At 38.5% G+C, this 19,877-nt stretch overlaps 1 protein-coding gene across 1 annotated transcript in view; it reads left to right on the top strand.

Annotated features, from left to right (window-relative positions):
- Positions 1-19,877, top strand: part of LOC139716583 (alpha-N-acetylgalactosaminide alpha-2,6-sialyltransferase 2-like) — a 101,233-nt gene that overhangs the window by 19,454 nt on the left and 61,902 nt on the right. The window lies entirely within an intron of this gene.

Genomic DNA, 19,877 nt, shown 5'->3' with positions numbered 1-19,877 from the left:
CACAAAGAACTAACGTAGCGCCAAAGGAGAGGTCAATTCCAAAAGGGGAGAATATTTCTCATGGTGACATTGTTGTCGATAATGTAACAACAAGGGAGGCATGCATACCCAACTGTAACATGTGGAAGCATGGATGTCATGTTCAGGGAACGGTATGGGGGCCCTGGGAGTCAAATTGGAGACCGGATTTGGGGTTGGTCGCTGCAGGTTAGAAACCCGCTGTCCGTTCATGGAATTTGTTGTGAGTTGATTCGCTTACAGTGTATACGTTCATGACTGCAGCTGAAACTTGTGTACCATCTCAAGTAGCAATGGATTTAGGAACTATGCGCATTGAGAGATGCAATATCAATGCGAGAAATGATTATCAAGATATGGTTGTTTTAATTGATATGTGATTGATAAGAAGTTTTTAATGAGATATTGGAATAGTGATATGAAAGTATTTTAAATCACTATTACGTGGAAAAACGAAGGAACTATATAATAGCCACTGTTTTAATTGTTTTGTTGGCAGCTGAACAACATGGCATTCTGACAATATTAGTGGTTGTTCAGTGAGTCAGGAACGTTTGATAATGAGATATAGTTAGTCGAGAATTCATGCTTTGAATGATCCCTTAATTTGTGTGAAGTTTTGTAAATGAGCAAATCGCTGACTGACGATACGACACATAAAGCGGGGAAGTTACCGTATATCAAAGCGGAGAAGCTTATTTTTGTTAGTTGTGAATTCTAACATTCTGTGACTTCACTTTGTTTCAACTGTGAATTTCGTGATATGTGTTATATTGATTCATTGAGAAGTACATTACTTTTAGAAAATCGATTATTATCATACGGGTCGTATGATATAATCGCGGGGAAGTCGTTGTGTTGTTGTATGCATTTGGCATGTGTATTAAGAGACTTGTCTATATATTGCGTCTTGTTTTCCCAGATATTCTGTACACAATGTGAGACGGCTGAGTTCTATCGAAACGGAACTGAAGAAAATTGTAACATATTGATGTGTTATTCTCTTGGCGCTGGAAAATTCATGCCATGTATCAAATATGAGTTTGTATGATTTACTGTAAATTTGGAAGATTCAAGAGTTTCGGCTCTTGGCAGATTTCATGTATAAAGTTCAATCTTTTAGTATTTCGACGTTTGTATATTTGACCGGAAAAGCGGGGAACACGCTTTCCTGAAGTATATTTTTGTATATGTGCTGTTAATCCGCTCTTATATGGAATTGCTGTAAAGCGTAATGATTTGACATGAAGAGCGGGGAATTTTTTGTTATGTATTATTATGTATAATGATATGAAAATGATATGATGTAATTGGGATTATATAACCCATGGTTGTGTTATATAATCGCGGGGAAGTTTGTGGTAAATGGAAATATGCGGTCTGTTATTGTTGCGTCAATGCGTTGAGGCGCGTTGTGTCCATGCCATGGCGCAGTGTGCGTGTGGTTGGCATGGGCACAACGCAGCTTTTATTTTTCATGTGAATATGATGACGCAGATTTGATTGATTCTTGATTCTTCACTTTCACTTGAGAGAGAATGGACATACAAATATATTCTCTACGAGCTCTGCTATGTTGAATAGTTAATAGGCCTGTATCTGTATTCGACATGTAGCTGTATGAGGATAATGCGGAGTTTATACATGTATCGGCAGACTGAGACTGTTCGATTTGTTCAAATAAATCTATGCAACGTCAAATGGAGACTGTCAGCGTCATCATTAACCCGGCTTACAACAATACAATTAGGAAATTTAATTGAAATTTGCACAAAAGTGAAACATAAAAAAAAAAGGATGAAGTATAAATAATACACTCAAATCTGTTATACATTCATTTATTTTACTATTAAAAAAAAAAGAGGTATGCAGAATGTACCGGTATTGAGTTATATGTAACAATAAAAATACCTGTTAATACACACACAAATTACAATGGGTGGGACTGTATTGCACATTTAGGGGAAGTTACTATGATTACTTTGTTAAAATGTGTAGATTATTGAGGTTTATGGGGAATGAAAATATGGTGAAGTTATTCAGCATGTTAATGCATGCAGTTACAGTATATACCAAAAGAAACTTTGCGTTAATCAACATTAACGTTTCATTAACGCAAGCGGTTTCACCTGAATCGTTAGTAACGCAAAGTAACGATCGGGAAAATTAACGTTTGTAGTAACGATGAGTAACGATGAGTAACGATCCCTCACGCAAATTAACGATGTTTCGTTAAAATTAACGATAGGTAACGCAAGAACTCACACGAGATTTTGGTTTTGTAACGAGACCTGGTGAAAGGACGACGTAGTCCCTGCCGAGTGTAGCGATTTAGCGGAGTCTTTTCGCGAATCGAATCACGATTTCGCGAATGGTTTATTTGCGACCGGCGTCACCAAAAACGCACGCCGGGCCACCAAAAAAAGCCGGATGTTTGCCTTCAGTTTTGAAAATGAACAGCGGTAACTATCGGCTTCGTAAGCTCAGGCCTCGAATTAACCGACGGCCACCGACGGCCATGGCCGTCGGTGCCCCTCTCGTTGGCCGCAATGCCTTTTGTTTTTTGATCAAAGTTACGGCCAAAAAAAAAAATGTGCCCTTTTTCTTGGGGCCGTGGTGCCCTTTTAGAATGAAAGTTATTATTTATGACGTATGATATGCCCTTTCTCAAAGTCTCTTTAATAAGCTTGAACAACTTTCCTGATCTCAAATATCATACCTTCAGTTCACTCGCGTCCCGATGTATCTGATCCAAACTCAAAGTATCTTTCCGAGATACGAGACGACGTGTATGTACATGTACGCCCGACCGGCTTTTACCGTCCCAAAACTGCCTCCGCAGCGCAGCGGCCGCGAGTATGTACTAGTATAGCTAGCTGAGCTAGGCAGCGCATATTCAGATATAGAGTAGAGTGAACTCCAAGTTCACCAAGAAAAAAGAAAAATCCCACGATGCCAAGGGTGCCAGACTGGGGAATGGGGAGGGGTGGAGAGAGAGAGACCAATCAACAGAAGAAACCGCGCGTACTGGGCGCATTCTTGGAGGTCATGAACTGTCTGTCACAGACTAATCATAGCAATCTACACGCGCACGCAAATTCCTTTGCCTTGTGGTTTTGCCAGCCAGCTGTCGGAATGTGCTTTGAAGTTTCATGGCAGCCTGGCCTGGCTGGCCTGAAAGGGTGTCGAGTTTCAATCAATACCTACTGTTGTTTTATTCCTGTTTTAAAAAATGTTGTTTTACCTGATAGAAACGCGGAGATCGGGAATGTGTTACAGCTGTAGGGAAGAGGTTTTTGTTGTGTGTTGCACTTTGTGTGTGTGTGTGTGTGTGTGTGTGTGTTTGTTTTTCTCGGTTTGTTTTTCTTCTTTCTTTTTTCGTAAACACCAAACATGCCCTTTCCAATGTGGCCTTGGTGCCCCTCTGACTGACTTAAAGGACAAGTTCACCTTCACAGACATGTGGGTTGAGTGAATGCAGCAATATTAGTAGCACACATCAATGAGAGTTTGAGGAAAATCGGACAATCCGTTCAAAGGTTATGAATTTTTGAAGTATCTGCTCAGTCACGGCTGGATGAGAAGACTACTATAGCTTGTGATGTCATATGAGTACAACTATACAAAGAAAGTATAAAGAAAATTCAAGATATTCTCACTTTTCTCACATAATAGACTAACACTCGACTTCTCTCTTTCAGAAGTCAGGGGGAATAATATTACCCCTAACATAAGTCAGTAACAAGTCGAAGAAATGTACACTTCATTCAAAAAGTCAACTTTTGTGAAATTCTCTTTGTATTTTCCTTATATCGTTGTACGCATGTGACATCATACACTGTAGTAGTCTTCTCCTCCAGCAGTGATTGCACAGATATCTTAAAAATTCATAACTTTTGAACGGATTATCGGATTTTCACCAAACTTTCACTGATGTGTTCTACTAACATTGTTGCCTTCACTCAATCCACATGTATATGAAGGTGAACTTGTCCTTTAAGTGCCCTGGCCTCTTGGAAAAAGTGCCCTTTTCTAAATGGCCTTGCCCCTCCAAAATCCTATTTCGAGGCCTGTAAAAAGCTGCTAGATTAAATGTCAGATGTTTGCTCTTAATTTTGGAAATGAATAATGGTAAGATTCAGCTCCGTACGGTGCTGAAATTAATGTCAGATATATGATTTTGCGTTCGGAAATGAATAGGGATAAAATACGGCTCCGGAAGATGCTGAAATAAATGTCAAATGTTTGCTTTGACGGTCGGATATAAATGATAATGAATTTCAACTCCGTATACGATGATAAAATAAATGCCGGAAGTTTACTTTACGTTCGAAAGTAAATAATAATAATATTTAGCTCTGGAATATGCTAAAGTAAATGTCGAATTATCCCTTTGGCGTTCGGAAATGAATAACAATAATAATAAACTTCGTACAACGACGAGATAAATGTTGGATGTTTGCTTTTACTTTCGAAAGTGAATAGCAATACCATTCGGCTCCAGAAGATGCTGAAATAAATGTCAGATGACTGTTTTTACGCTCGGAAGTGAATAACAGTAATATTTTGCTCCATACGATGCTAAATAACTGTCGGATGTTTGCTTTTAAATTTCGAAATGAATAACAGTAACATTTAAATGCGTTTGATGGTGAAGTTAATGTTTGCTTTGACGTTCGGAAATGAATAACAATAGTATTCAACTCCGTCCGATGATAAATAAATGTCTGATGTTTACTTTTATGTTCGAAAGTAAATAGCAATAGCAATCAGCTCCGGAAGATGCTAAAATAAATGTTGAATGTTTGCTTTGGCGTTCGGAAATGAATAACAATAGTATTCAACTCAGTACGATGATGAAATAATTGCTGGATCTTCGCTTTCACGTTCAAAAGTAATAATGGCAATAACATTCAGCTCTGGAAGATACTAAAATATATGTCGAATGATCCCTTTGACGTTCGGAAATGAATAACAGTGATATTCAGCTCCGTACGACGATGAAATGCCGAATGTTCGCTTTTACGTTCGAAAGTAAATAGTGCTCAATAACATTCGGCTTCGGAAGATGCCAAAATAAATGTCAGATGATTGCTTGAACGTTCGGAAGTGACAAGCAGTAACATTCTGCTCCATAATTAAGATGCTAAAATAAATATCAGACATTTGCTATAAATTTAACATTTCGAAATGAATAACAATAACATTCAGTTGCGTTTGATGGTAAATGTAATGTCGGATGACGTTTGAATATGAAAAACAGTATAACATTCGGCTCCGTACGATGCTGAAATATGTCAGATGATTCATTTCACTTTCGGAAGTGGACTGCAATAACATTCGGCTCCTTCGATCATAAAGTAAATGTCGGGTGTTTGCTTTTGAATTTGGAGATGAATAACGGTAATATTCTGCTCCGTACGATGCTAAAATAAGTAACAGATTGTTGCTTGTACATTTGGAAATTATAAACGGTATCAATCGGCTCAGTTAGATGATAAAATAAAGAGCGGATGTTTGCTTTCACGTTCGGAAATGAATAAGGATGATATTCAGGTCCGTAAGATGATAGAATGAATGTCGGTTGCTTGGTTTTACATTCCGGAAGGTGTTAAAATACTTGTAAATGTTGAATGATTGCTTGAATTTCCACCAGAAATAAATAACGGTAATTTTTTGGCTCTTTACGATGCTAAAACAAATGTCAGATGTTTACAATGTCTGCAAATGCTCCCACTTTCTCATTTCAAACGTAAATTTTGACAAATTTAATAGGCATCAACTTTTATAATAATCTATAAGCCTATTTGCGAAATCTTAGAACTCAGAATAACGGTATAAGATGATTAAATTTTCTCCTTATTTTAGACGTGGGTACCTGTATCACTTCAGTAATACTTGATATTTATTTTTCTATGTTTAGTAGGACCGATAGTTTTGCTTGTTTGTTTTTCTTTTCGGGCCACCAAAAAATAAAAATCAATCATTTTGGTGGCCCGATCGGGCCACCGAAATAAAAGTTAGTGTGGAGCCCTGGCCTTTTGTGGATAAAGTGTCTTGCTTAAAGGCAAATATCGGGCTTCGAGGGGATTGAAACCGCAAACCCGTACCATGGCTAATTGATTCAGATTTTACTTAAGTACATGTACTTGAAGGTCAACTTTAGATAGACTTTTTTTTTTTTTTTTTTTTGCGATACAGCTGGGGCTCCATGCGCATTTATTTACAACAACAGTATAATCGGAAGACGAGCAGAAAGAATGTCAGCACCAGGAGTAATCGCACCGGGCCGAAAGGGGAAAAGGAAAAGTATATCCTGAATCTATACCCCCCACATCGACAAGGAGACAAATGAAAAAAAAAAAGAAAAGAAAATGAATGGACCCACATGACGCATAATTTTGGTAAATCTGCGGGATATTCGTTATTTCATTTTGCTGTGTTCAAACTATACACCAGTATAGCTTTTCGAGTGTGATCTTAATGCGTATGAATGTTCTATGGACTTTAAGTTTATAATGCGAAAGAGGGTAACTATATAACAATTAACGACATTGGTAACGCCAAACAATAGGACATTTCAGAGTGCAAGAAAAATAAGACGTCCCGGAAGTACGCCAGACATCATAATTGCTTTTTTTGTTCCTTTCTAGCTCCACAGCATCACCTAGGAAATCGATTTGACCAAGAACAAAAGCGCGTCCCTCTTTTCTTCCTGGGCAATTACCCCGGACCCTTCCCCTGGCCCTAATCCTAACCATAACCCAAACTCCTCACCCTAAACCTAACCCTAATCTTTACTCTAACCTTACCATTAACCAGTATTTAGCGGGGGAGGGGGGGGGGGGTAATTGCCCTCTGGGGTTAATTGCCCGGATTAGGTTGCAACACACAACAAAAACCTCTTCCCTGGCCCTACACCTTCCCGATCTCCGTGTGTTGTCAGGTGAAACGACATGTTCAAATACAAGAATAAAACAACAGTAGGTATTGATTGAAACTCGACACCCATTCATGCCAGCCAGGCCAGGCTAAAATGTAACTTCAAAGCACATTCCGACAGCTGGCTGGCAAAACCACATGGCAAAGGAATTTGCGCGCGCGTGTGGATTGCTCAATAAAATTGGAGGGCCTGGGAGCGGGAAAACAAGGGTGATTACTGAGTAGTCTGTGAGTTATCAAAAGCAGACCTTTCGAACAATTGCAAACGTCATGATACTATTTTGTCTTCCTTTTGGACTGAAGAAAAAATCACAAAGACGAGTTGAGTACACGTTGTATCACAATTTTTTACATAGCCATGCAAAACGATTACTACACTCATGTTATGACAAGAAGAATCAATATTCCAAGACAAATACAAAGCAGCCTCGGGTACTGACGGTGACAAGAAACGCCACGCATTCACAATGCACGTTGGGGAGCAACAGGGAGGTGGGAAGAGACTCTTCCCGCCTCAGGGATCAACATGGAGTTGGCAGGGAGGGGTGATCCTGGAGTTTGTGAGAACTTCCCGATACTCCGTGACAACAGGGAGGTGGAAGAGAGACACTCCACCTCCCTGGTGACAACACGATTGTGACGATCTCAAAGCATGGACCCTACCACGCCCAGCAAATCTGCGTGCTACTTCTCAAAAATTTGAAGGAACTTTGTCTCTGATCTGTTGAGTTGTTTTTGCTGAATATCAGGAGCTTTTCATGCCTGACGTTCAAATGGATGGTTGCCAAAAATTTCATAATCTATAAATCTCTCAGTAATTTATTTTAGGCTGTTGGTGCTGCCGTAAAAACATTAGAAATTTCATAGGAACTAGTCAGGATAAAGACAAAAAAAAATCTCCGCACAAAACAAATACAAGTATCTTTTATTGTCATTGGTAGTCAAATTTGTGTTATACAGATCCATTATTGTATGATTAAAGCAATAGGTATAGTATTAACTATTGTATTACACGTAGTAACACTTTCATGGTAAGTTTGACGTTTTAAAGATCGCAGGAGAGTTTTTTTTTTTTTTTTTTTTTAAAGGAGTGCAACCATTTCTAAACGTGAAGGCATGATAAATGAAAGGAGAAAAAAAAAAGAATCAGCGTTTGTAATCCTGGGTCTTCGACTTGAGCTATCTTTAATTAAACATTCCTTCTCTGTTCATCTCCAAGACCCCAGACTGTTCATGACCTCCGAGAATGCGCCAGTACGCGCGGTTTCTTCTGTTGATTGGTATCTCTCTCTCTCCACCCCTCCCCATTCCCCACTCTGGCACCTTGGCATCGTGGGATTTTTCATGTTTCTGGGTAAACTTTCATGTGAAGCGTGCCTATCAAGTCACCACTTGACTCACCTGCTGGCAGTGTAATAATGCGAGCAGAAAGTGGTAGACATTTTCTTCTGCTGCAGCTACTTTTACTGCCGAAATACTCGGCTTTGTCACCACACACTACCACCAGTTATTCGGCGAGACACACGTTGTGTATTGGAATATAAATGGACTTTTGCACCTTCCTGAATTGAGTAAGTGTCTGACCGTCGTTGAAATCGTGACATCGCTAACGTTAGACAGTCGGCGTTAGTTTTAGGCTTGCGTATGCGTGATTACATGGGTTCAATGTTCGATGGAATATGTTGGCTGTGGGGAAAAATGTGGCTTCGAAATTTTTGCTTGCCCGATTCCATTGACTGCGCCCATGAGTACAAATTTGACGACCATGACAATACGACATTGCCAGGGGAGTTCTGCTCAACTACAAAATCTTTTCGGTATTTGATATCGCTATTTAAATGCCTTCCGCCGGCAGGAAATTGTCCGTAGTAAACATTACGAACGACAGTTACTTAACCGAGGCATCTCCGAGTCTCGCAATTTCCGAGATTTCTTGCCAGTCCACATGACAAGTCCGCTAACGCAAGATCTAAAAATTAACGCACAGTAACGATCTGTAACGCACAGTAACGATCTGTAACGATCATTCACGCACGGTGATCGTTAATTTTGTAACGCAGAAAGATTAACGCAGTACCGATCGGCGCTTGCGTTACACGTAAATTTAACGCAAAGTTTATTTTGGTATATACTGTAGTTATAATAGTATTAATCAATTTCATACCTTTAACAGAATTATTGTCCTTAAATCTAAGCTGCACACAGAAACAGTCAAACCGCCATTTTGAATTTCAGAGTGAACAAAGTAACTTTCTTTTTTGTAACTGAGAGGGCACCAGGCAATTTTCTCTATCAATTAACCTATAAGCTTGCGACAAGCTTGCGACAAGCTTGCGACAAGCTTGCAAAGATTTTGATTGTGGCCATACAGTTGCAGTAAGCTTGCGGTAAGGTTGCAGAATTTGCTCTAACAATTTACCCACAAGCTGTAGCTTGGGACAAGCTCACGAAGATTTTGACTGCATTTTGCATGCTTGCGAAGTTCTAACCCGCAAGCTTGCAGCAAGCATGCAAAGATTTTGATCACAGTTCACAAGCTTAAGTAAGCTTGAGGAGTTTTCTTTAACAACCTGCAAGCTTGCGACAAGCTCACAGAAATTCTGATAATGGCCTGCAAGCTTGTGGTAAGCTTGCGGAGATTTCTGCATTACTTGCAAGCTTACGGCCAGCTTGCAGAGCTGTTAGTTGTCTCACCGCAAGCTTGTCATAAGCTTGCACAGCTTTCATATGGTCTTGCAAACTTATCTGCAAGCTTGCGACACAATCTGCAAGCTTGCGATTATTTTTGCAATCATATCTTCGACCTTGCAATCGTCCACAAGCTAATGGTAAGTTGCTGCAAGCTTACCGCAAGCTTACCGCAAGCTTGCAGCAAGCTTACCAGGGGATGCCAAGTTTGTATCATGCTTGCAGTAAGATGGCAATAAGCATGCGCAAGCTTGCACTCTTTAATACAAGCTAATTAAGGTTGCCGCAAGCTTACCGCAAGCTTACCGCAAGCTTGCTGCAAGCTTGCCGCAACCTAAGATTTTTATAAGGGCACAGCGTAATTATGAAATTCATGTGGTTTGGAAAGTCCGGGGCTAAGAAATACGAGTGTAAAAAGGTCAGTTTTCTCCTTAGCCCCGGACAAGAGATAGTACGGGACTAATTGGCGAGTGTAAAAAGCTGAAAAAATTGGTACGGGACTAACGATAGTCCTGGGTCAGAGAAAGTCTGGGGTTAAGAAACACAAGTGTAAAAAGCCCTTTAGATGCTTTTAGAGGCAGAAGGTTTTTACATAACTACATAAATTTTCAGAATACAGCCCTTGTTGCAACTGATTGACAAATTGCCCAAGGTTCATCAATGTACATATATAAACACCGATTATTTAAATTCAAGTAGCTTCATAGTCTAGTGGATATGATGCCTGTCTAGTAATCGGGAGATTTGACTTCAAACTGTGTATACAGTGTATATGCCCATGAGACAACCATGGTTACTATTAAAACACTTAATAGTCTGTGTTTATTGATGTCGGTGAAGGGCAGTTTGTCATTTAGTTGCAATAAAAAAATAATAATTTGAGACAGCCCTTGCTTTTATTACCTATCAACACTCAACACTGACAGGAAAACCAGTGGGAATTTCCTTGCCCTCTGCACTTCAAGGTTCAATTGCTTATTTATTTATTTTGATATTCATTTATTTATTTATGTTTGTAGTACATATGCCCTATTCCTTGTGCAGAATCCCTGAAACAGTTGCGAGATGTTAATGAAAGTATTGTAAAGCAGTTACTTGTGTACATATAATCCTCATGATTGTGTGCGCCAAAATGAGAAGTGTCTCATGACCCCAAATCAACATTTTCAGTGAGCAACAGCCAACATTGACAAAATACTGATGAAAAAATGACCAGTCGACTGCAAGAAGTATCATCTTGTCATGTTATGAATACATAAATTTATAAATGCCCTCAAATTTCTTTGGGTATGATATTGGGGAAGATGACATGGAACAGGTTGAATTCATGATTTTTTTTTTTCCAACGTCAGCAAGAAATTTACAATAAGATGCTGAGATATGAGAGTGAAACAAGAACTGTAGTTATCTGAAATGTTTTGCCACTGTATATGAGTTCATACATACTTGAATTAGATCCAGCAATCAGAAAAAAAAAAAAAATCTGCAACCCAAACAAGGAACTCCATGTTCAATTCAAAGTTCATGTTGCCTCTGTGAATGGGGCATTTGCAATCTGTTAAATGGATTGTGGAGGTTAAAGTTACATGATATTGTTAAAGTTCAACATTTCATCCAGTGGTTACAACCATGTTATGTACAAATTACTTGAGGGGATGATATCAACAACTCAAACTGACAATTTTCCTTCTACATACATTTATTTGTGCACACAAAAGAATTAAAATAGATGTATCATACGATACATGTCTCATTGAAAGTACAACCACTTTAATACCCATTAAATGACGTCATTGCTACATGCACCTCCCTGATTTTAATAATATTGCACTTCAACAGAAGTATCATCTGTGTATTGTGAAATCTGAAGAAGATTACTTTACAAGTGGAAAAAAAAATGAATGGACATTTGTCCCTGTAAGGCATTTGTCCCTGTAAGGCATTTGCCCAAACGTGTGAGACTGCTGTGTTGTTTTTTAATGCCGTTTTGTTTCTGGTTGTTGTAGCACATGTGTGTACTTGTTGCCATGGATGTTAATGGGATAAATATCTGTGCATGGTTTTTATAAAGTGTAATGCCTACATGCTGGCTGCCATGAAGGGTAATATGCACTGGCAAATTTATACCAGCCACCGATTAATAAGGAAAAAATTGGGAGGAAAGCTTGTCTCCCAACCCCTCCTGATTAAAAAGTATGGGGCACTGTGTTTTGAACAAGGCTTGCACATTGTGTTCAATATCAATAGTAAGGGATTAACAAAAACAAACAGACAACAAACAAACAGCCAACAACAACAAAACCACCTGGTGCAAGAATGATTAATTTGAACACAGTGTGTGTTGACCAATTGTTGCCAATGATAATCACATCTTATTGAATTTATTGTATACAGGTACAGTGTAGTAATACACTCAGCAAAAAAAGAAAGTAAACGCTTTTTCAAGTTTAGATTTCTCATAGAATATTTGGCTGAAAGCTAATGTTAATATACCATATTGAAGGTAATTTAATTGGCTATCAACCTGGTACAAATGTAGGTCAACAAAAAGGGAAACTTTACGCATGAGTGAACACCATTGTTTTTCTCTTCCAGGGCACAAAAGTAAAAATTGCAAAACTGAACAAGTTGTCATTCGTGCGTGTGTGCTCTTCCATAGAACAATAAGAATAAACAACAAATTTCACACAAAAAGAAACATGAATTAAACATGAAATAAACCTTTGATATCTATGATACATTTGTATCTTTAAAGCCCAAAAGACTAATGAAGGCTAAAAATAATGGTGGAAAATAAAGCATCTTATGTCAAATCTGAATTCAAATAAAATAACATAAAAAGAAGTAATAGTTAACAAAAATGGTTGAAATTTGAGCTTTTTTCAAATTTAGAAATCGTAAATAATGTTTGGTTCTTAAAATTGTCAAATGGATTTTAAATCACTAGATCAAAAGAAATAAAGAAATTCTGCTCATTTGGTCATGTTATGCTTGTAAATTATTCCCTATAACATTTGAAGTTTGACTTGACAGAAAATTCTTAGTTTTTCCCTTTAGTTTCCCACTTTGTTTTTCTTAGAGGTTATAAAGAGATAAAAAGAACAAAAACTTGTCTTCCCTATTTCATTCTGGTCTCCATTTGTGTTTAAACTGGTCTTGTGTTGGCAATGTTATCGTTAAGGGCATTTACAAATGAAAGAGAACATGTCAATTTTTGCTATTTTCAATTTTGTGCTTTGGAGGACAAAAACAAATGTGCTCACTCATGCATAAAGTTTTCTTTTTAATTAGCCTATTAGCTTTATAGCCAATTAAATTACCTTTAATGGTATATAAAACATTGGTTTTCATAAAAATCTTTTATGAAAAATATGACCTCAAAAAAGTGTTTACTTTCTTTTTTTGCTGAGTGTGGAAATTGTTACAGAAGTATAGATGTAGGCTGATGTAATTCCTTGAAGATGTTTACACTTAGAACAAGTTGGTATTATGAGTGTCTAATGAGTTGTTACTGTGGCAACCTCATTATTTGAAGAAAAAAAATACATGTTAAAATTATGGGGCAGAGATGATTTTCAAATGTAAAACAATCTTTATGCCAGATTCATGTGGACATTAAATGAATGAAGATATGGCTTTTCTTTTTTTTCATTCAAATTTCTGATCTTGGTTCACACATAATTAGAGTTTTATCAAAAGCTCTTTTCCTCCTATACATACAGTTGTACTATAGTATTCTCTCAGGATGCTATTCACAGTCATGTAAAATACGTCAAAATGGACTTTGGCTCAACACTGAATATACCATCAAGAAAGCTGTACCATCAAGTCTATTCAAAGGGCAGATCTAGCTCCTATAAAGCAAAGTGATCAGTCATAATATACAGTACTTTTTACATACAACTGTACACTAGTATAATAGTGTGGATATGCCCCTTCTTTAGGCATTTCGTTTGTGGTGTATATTTGTTTTTAAATGATGAATTGTGTGCTCAAGAACAGTAGGAAAACACATTGCCACCAGTTTGGCTGAGAGCAAGAGAAAAAAAAGAATGAAAGGTCAGTTCAACCAGCCTATGAACAAGCAATACTTCACTGGGCTGGCTGTGTTACACATGTTTGTGTATGCTGAAAATAGTTTTGATATGATGCAGTTTTGCTTTGAGCATTTCTTGTTGTTTCGTTGATGTCATTTTCTCTATGTTGAAGACTAGAACTCCACCGACTGAACATATTTTTCTGGAAGAGTAAGACTTTTATTTGTGAAAAGAATAAGAAGAGTTTGATCGAAAAATGGAATCAAGCACAGGTATTAATATTTCAAAGTATCAAAAGTCCATTGTCAGATAGAGCAAAACTAAACCTACAATGTATTCAGTGGTACCTCACTAGATACCTAACAAGGAATATTCTTGAAGCTATGACTAGAAATATCCCATATTTTCTTATGATTTCCTTTGCTTTTAAAGCAGCTTCTAGCACAAGTATCTGAAATTAACAAGAATAGAGTTACATTTTTGCGATCAAACTCTTCATACAATGCTGAGCGACTGGAAGTCCTTCTACTACTCGGCATGCTTGCATGATTTGTGCTGTGATGTGTGACTTGTTTCGGCAGTAGCATTATTACACTGCCTATTGCACAACCTTGTACAAGCGGACAATAGCAAATTTTGTCTGACAGACACTTTTTAAGGAAGAGAAAGATGAGGAATGATTGGTAGTAGAAAGGCAAACAGTATTTTTATTCCCAGTCCAGAGTTCAAGTATCATCTATACCAAATTTTACAGGACAATGTTAAATACTTTGTGCATGGCAATCTCTTTAACAAGTGAATTATTGATGGTATTTGCTTTCCTCTGTAGGTATTCTTTTATGTGTGTGTGTGCATAATTGTTTATTCTTTCACTTTGCTTGGGTGTAGCAGCAGTAGCATGCACATTGTACTGATCAAGGAAGAAAAGAAAGTTTGACCCAGTAAAATTTCAGGTTGTCCCAGTAAAATTTCAGGTTGTCACAGAGTTGTAAAGCTGGCAAATGGCCATTGGTGGTAATTTCAGAATGGATTTATGAATTTGATTGATGAATGTGGAATAAAGGTACATACATGTTCAGAAAATGTTGTTATGGCCAAAAGTGTGTGTACTTTTAAGGGGAGGCTTTGACTTGTGCAGCCTTCAAGGTAGTGTACAGGTAGAAATTGTAGCATGTGGTATTTGGAAAAGGTCTTGACATTGCACATTCTGAACATAAAAGTGCAAGGCACACATTATTACCATTCTCAATGCATTCAAAATTATGCACTCTTTCAGGTCCTGATCAGAATTGCGACCCAAATTTCGAAATTATTACACTGTTCCAAAATAACAAAGTAGCACATTATGCATTATTTCGCAAGATCTTGGTTGCGATCCAAATCGCACTTCTTTGTGCAATTTTTTACAAATCATACAGTTTGTACAATGTAGCTATGTGAAGTTCTGCAATGAGAAGGGTGACTGCAAAAAATTTTGAAATTTCATATCACACAGTGCACGGCATGTGTTGCTCCTTGCTGTTTTTCCCAGCTGTGGCATGCCATGGTTATTGAATTGACATTGCAATGTACAAGTGTACATACTTGTACATGTAGGACACATCCATTATTCATGTACACTGTACATGTACTGTATGCTTGGATCAGCTCTTTGCAAATAATCATGACTCAAATTTTGTTGTTGTTTTATACAGTGAGAACAATGAATCAAAAAGATGCGACCATGATCGCAACCCAAATTTCATTTTTTTTTTTTCAATGAGAACAGCACTATTGTGTGCCCAAAGTGCAGTGTCCCCAATGGCTGTGAACCAGTGGAAACTTCGGGGTTTTAATAGTTCTCTTGTGGTGTCTTGTGATGTCCATCTTCACATTGGCCATTAACCCGTTGAGGACGGACTGATGTTGCTGTAACACGCACTTCCCATAGACACCTGCCCGAGTATACAATTGTACTCGGGACTCGTCTTCACTGGGTTAAATCTACAAGTACAATATATGCAAGACTGATGTGAGATAGAGGGTGCCCCATACATGGATCAGTCATCTGCTGATGAATACTGTACAGAAGCAATTGCATGTAACCACGGAAGGTGGCAAAGTTATCTACATTTTATACCTCGCTGGTGTATTGAATCCCCTGCCCTATTGAGTGCAGTGGTGGTAAAATAGTGAAACCAAAGTGAAACAACTGTCTGGGCTGTTTAGATTTTATTTTTATTTTTATGGTCCCTCTGAAAGGAAGTGGTATGGATAGGAATATTGCACGTTTGCAATTGTGGAGGTTGCTGGTAAGGACAGCCAACCTTGTCAGTTTTTTTTAGCTCACCTGAGCCAAAGGCTCAAGTGAGCTATTGCGATCGCCCTTTGTCCGGCGTCCGTCGTGCGTCGTGCGTCATGCGTCGTCCGTCGTCCGTCGTCCGTCGTCCGTCGTCCGTCGTCCGTCGTGCGTCGTGCGTAAACTTTTTACATTTTCATCTTCTTCTTGAAAACCCCAAGACCGATTTTCATCAAACTTGGCAGGTAGCATCCCTAGGGGGTTAGGAACTCAATTTGTTAAAATGGGCACCATGCCCCACCCAGGGGGCCCCCAGGGGGGCCCAAACCCCCCAAAATTAAGGAATCTGTAAAAATCTTCTTCTCTAGAACCAGAAGTGATAGAGCTAAGTTAATACTATGAGTTAGTACATTGATGACTGTAGTTTCAAGTTTGTTCATGGCAGAATCAGGGGTGCCCCCCTTGGGACCCAGGGGAGGGGGGGTGGGGAAGGGTTCTAATGGGGCCTAAATTGTACATTTTCATCTTTTTCTTGAGAACCCCATGACCCATTTTCACCAAACTTGGCAGGTAGCATCCCTAGGGGGTTAGGAACTCAATTTGTTAAAATGGGCACCATGCCCCACCCAGGGGGCCCTCAGGGGGCCCAAGCCCCCCAAAATTAAGGATTCTGCAAAAATCTTCTTCTCTAGAACCAGAAGTGATAGTGCTTAGTTAATACTATGAGTTAGTACATTGATGACTGCATGTAGTTTCAAGTTTGTTCATGGCAGAATCAGGGGTGCCCCCCTTGGGACCCAGGGGAGGGGGTGAGGAGGGGTCCTAATGGGGCCTAAATTGTACATTTTTATCGTCTTCTTGAGAACCCCATGACCCATTTTCACCAAACTTGGCAGGTAGCATCCCTAGGGGGTTAGGATCTCAATTTGTTAAAATGGGCACCATGCCCCACCCAGGGGGCCCCCAGGGGTCCCAAACCCCCCAAATGAAGGAATCTTTATAAATCTTCTCTAGAATCAGAAGTTATAGAGCTGAGATAATACTATGAGTGAGTACATTAATGACTGTAGTTTCAAGTTTGTTCATAGGAGATCCAGGGGTGCCCCTCTTGGGTAGGGGGGGGGGGGTGGTTGGAAGGGTCCAAATGGGGGCCTGAATTGTACATTTTCATCTTCTTCCTGAAAACCTCATGATGGATTTTTGTCAAACGTGGCAGGTAGCATCCCTAGGGGGTCAGGATCTCAATTTATCAAAATGGGCACCATGCCCCACCCAGAGGGCCCCAGGGGGCCCCAATCCCCCCAAATTAAGGAATCTTAAAAAAAATTGGGCCTTTATTGTACATTTTCATCTTCTACTTGAGAATGCCTGGTCAAATTTTGGTAGAGCTGTGAATAATTTAGGTTAGTGACTGCGTGAAAGGTGAACTTGCGATACTCAGGTGAGCGCTAGACCCGCGGGTCTCTTGTTAAGATTTAGCATTACTCGTATTAACTTTGAATTACAGTGGTATATGTCCTATTAACCTCAATAGATACTACACTGAAGTTTCACTGTCTATGGAATCCCTGACCCATATAGAGTAAAATGGTATTGAAAGAACTAAAACTAGAAGACCAAGAGCAACAAAACACACGATTTAAAAAAAAAAACATTGGTTAGGGTAATTATAACATGTGGTATCAGATTCTACCAGCCTTCAGAATTACTGGTAGGCAAGTTGTAGACACTGTGACAAAATACATTTTATTTAATTTTTATTATTTCCACATTAAAACAACGTCATTACATTTTCAAGTCATTTAATGTAATCATATTGTGTGGGAGCGATGATATCCTATTACAGACTGTAGCTTGATTGGAACAGGCCCCAAAGTAAAGTACAAGACTTTCACACCTTGAAATAAAAGTACAGAATATAAAAAATAATACAAATGGCACACAAACAGTGAGGGAGTAGAGAAGGAAAAGGATGAAGTACTGATAGAAAAACTGTTCAGTCGCTATTTACTGAAAGTGCGTCTGAAGTTATTCCTTAACTGCTGCAGAGGCTTGGAGTATACAACTTGTGAGTATTGAACATCAGCCCTGCTTAAACTAGTAAAAGAAGCAGAATGAATGTGAGAGGAACCTTTGAAGGACACTTCACCTTTATGGATTGAATGAATGTAGGAACATTTGTTGAACATGTCAGTAAAAGTTTGAGAAAATTGGACAATCCTTTCAAAAGTTATGAATTGTTGAAGTTTCAGTGCTGTCATTGCTGGGTGAGGAGACTCCTTCAGTTTGTGATGTTACATATGCAGGTCGATATAAAGAAAATATAAAGGGACTTTTTCAAAATTTCTCTCTCTCTCTCTCTCTCTCTCTCTTTTTTTGGATGAAAAGTACGCATTCCCTTGACTTGTTACTGACATATGTTAAGGTTATAATATTCCCGATGCCTTCTGAAAGAGGCAAGTCAAGTGTTCTTAAATTGTGCAAGAAAGTGGAAATATGTTGAATTTTCTGTTATAGTTTCCTTTTTGATATATATTGTTCTATGCATCTTGTGTTCCATAAAAACAGAAGAACTCCAGTGTAGAATTTGGGCATAAGTTGCAAGGGTATGTCAGGGGATAATAGCCTTGTTGGTATTAAAGATAGATGGAAAAGTTTTCAACAAAAATATTTTTACCCACCCTATACACAACAAAATATGTGTTTGAACAAAACTGCAATTTGAGCATGTACAGATGTACACATTCAGTCTGGCTCATTCAAAATGAACTGAACAGTACAGTGTAGTCAATCCATCCAAAACATCTTTTTATTTTTTTAATATTTTTTTTAGCCTTAGTATTTCACAGTTCTCTCGAGGACTCTGAATTTCTCAACAAAAGATTCTCCTGATGTACAAAGTATGTTCTGCACATGGTGTTGCCATGAAATTGTTTTATACTTAACTGCATAATTAAAATTGTCCATACCATGCAAAGTCCTTCTGTCAAGTAACATTTTGATGAATGCTGTTGTGTGCATTGAAAACATGAAACTGGAACGAGTTCAGTAAAAAAAAATGACATAAATGTTGTATTCTGGCTGATTGCCTTCTGTGTTTGAATGTTGTGGCGGGTGGGGTGGCATCTGGCCTTGATGTCAACTGAGGAACATCTTTTGTGTGCTTGTGTGTACATGTACAATGTATGTGGTAGTTACAGCATTTTTTTTACAGGAAATTGAAGAATGTAGGCCTACAGTGTACTTCATGGCTGTGTAATAATGATAATATTAATAATAATAATAATGATAATAATAATAACATCAACAACAATAACAATAATAATAATAATAACAATAATAATAATATGGTCTTCTTTGGTTAGGGTGGATTTCACGGAGCACGCGAACGATTTGCGAAGGACGCGAATGGCAAAATCCATTATTCGGTTTTTAGTCTGCAAAAGATCGCCAAACGAACGTGAGTTTTCACTAGCGTTGTCCATTGTTCGCGAATATTGTTTTTACTTCGGCGAGAATTTCAAAAGAGTTTGAAATTTTTTGCGAACCTTTTCCGCACACTCGGTCGTGATTTGCTCGTGAATTGTTCTCGAAAGTGTCTTCAAAGCCTCGTCATATGCGCAAGACCTTCGCAAGACACGCGCGATGTTCGCAAAATGTTCGTGAAACCCCAAACAGACTCCTAAACTTTGGAGAATGTCTCTCGTATGTTACGCGAAATCTGTGAAGTTTTTCCGATCATTTTACGACGTAATCGCAAACTGTTCGCGTACCTTTTGAGACATTCTCGTGAACGTTTAGCGCACGTTTGGGGGATGTATGACCTATACGTTTTCTACAAATAAAAATCGTAGCATACATCTAAACATCAAACAATCATTAACAGCTATAGTAACAAAAAAAGAATTAAAGAC

The sequence above is a fragment of the Diadema antillarum genome, unplaced genomic scaffold (genome assembly GCF_040938485.1).
Source record: "Diadema antillarum isolate AM-2024a unplaced genomic scaffold, OU_Dant_1.0 scf00000067, whole genome shotgun sequence".
Classification (NCBI taxonomy): Eukaryota; Metazoa; Echinodermata; class Echinoidea; order Diadematoida; family Diadematidae; genus Diadema; species Diadema antillarum.
This window is presented reverse-complemented; position numbering and strand designations above follow the sequence as displayed.